The sequence below is a fragment of the Teleopsis dalmanni genome, chromosome 1 (assembly GCF_002237135.1).
Source record: "Teleopsis dalmanni isolate 2A chromosome 1, ASM223713v2, whole genome shotgun sequence".
NCBI lineage: Eukaryota > Metazoa > Arthropoda > Insecta > Diptera > Diopsidae > Teleopsis > Teleopsis dalmanni.
Genome location: NC_051846.1, coordinates 155,300,622 through 155,302,538, shown reverse-complemented (window position 1 = coordinate 155,302,538; position 1,917 = coordinate 155,300,622).

Sequence of the window (1,917 nt, the reverse complement as noted above, 5' to 3'; positions counted from 1 at the left end):
TTGTTTACTCTTGTTTATTTTTCCAAGTATTTATTCATCAAGTTTTTGCGGCTTGGATTAAATAATGTTGTTCTTAATACTGTTGAAGTAAGATTTAATAATGGATCTCATTACTTACTCTAGAATTTGATTCATCTATGCGAATATCTAGAGTTTTAGAAAACATAGGTAAAAAAGAATGTATTTCTTTTAAATGAGTTCTTCCATTTTCGGACAATATGGAAAATTTTCCGCATCAGAATCCGGATTAATGAGTACTCTTCTATAGAGAAGATGTGTACTCATTACAACACTTTTGGACCTCCTTTCTGAAAAGACTGTTTTTTTATTGGCAGTTTCTCTAGAATGAAATTCATTCAAATTTTAGGATTCCCCAAATTCAGATAATTCAGATAATTCAGATAATCAATTTCTACAATCGTTTAGATGGCATAAATTGATTAAAACTCCCATTCCTTCTCTTAAAAATTTTGTAGGTGAATAGCGTTAGAACAATTTTGAATACCGACTACGCATCGATGTACTTGCAAATAGCAAATAATTTTACTGTAATGACTTACGCAAAACTGTATACAAACAAATAGAATTTTATGCGAGACAACCTTTGTTAAAAATGAGTAAGCAGAGTTTAAATATTCTAAAATGGAATGCATTCCATTGAATACTTCCAAAACCGCTAAAATTGCAGCGAATTTTAGCGAAATATGCACTCCGTGTGCTACGAATATTGCATTATGATGTATTTCAAGTTTAGAATCGACATAAATTGTTGCTAATAACCCAGAGGCCCCGTCTCCTTGTGGCAATCCTTCAATCCTTGTTGATACCATTCCCCATTAAATAAGAAATAATTTACCTGATCTAGAATAAAATGTGGTAATTGTGCAAGTACCTTAAAGTCTACCGGAGAACTCTCTTTAAACCAATGCTGTTCCATTAAATTATATTAAATTATATTTGAGTACTTGGATACATATCCTTGATGTTCATTGTTACAAAGATATACACAGGTATTAGTTTTATAGTCTGCAAATGATCTGTTAAATTATTTATATTCATTATATTATTCTTGGACAATCGTTGGCGTAGAGTAATTTGTAATATATGTTGACATAACTTGTGAATGGGATTAATAAACCAATGTATTGGACTGCATATTGGCCGGATGGGATATCCTGGCTTATGTATCTCTATCGTATCATATAAATATGGCAATGCGGGTGTCTTTTAAAGCATATCTTTGAGTTCAGTATATATTTTATAAGGGAATAAATTAAGTCCTTTTTGGTCTTGTCGACACAACGGATGGACAAGGCGCCTATATATAGCTGTTCGACGTATAATTAAACCTCTATTTCCGATACACTTTATACATGAGTCTGATTCAATATAGTCTTGGATCCAGTTGTCAATTTTCTGTATATAATTTTTTCTTGACATCAACACTGTTATTTTTCCTTTATAATCTTACACGATAATCAGCTCTTGATGACCCTTTAGAAACAATTTGGTGCGTTGATATAATTGTTTTAACATTTTGTGATGTGGTGTCTGCTCCTGATGTCTTTCCATTACATCTATAAACCTAAAAAAAAGGTTCTTCACCTCCTTGTGATTGTAAATCCCTAGATCAACGTAATTATTTATATATAATAGGTATAAGTTATGATATGTATTTTTTGCTTTATAGTAGTTTCAGAAAGTAGGTGGAGTCAATGGACAATAGGAAGGTCTAAAACTTTATAATACCTGTACTTCATTTGGTACTTAAGTTTGGGAATTCCCCAGTTATTGATTTTGTTTACTGTTGTTTATTTTTCCAAGTATTTATTCAAGTTTTTGCGGCTTGGATTAAATAATGTTGTTCTTAATACTGTTGAAGTAAGATTTAATAAATCCATTACTAACTCTAGAATT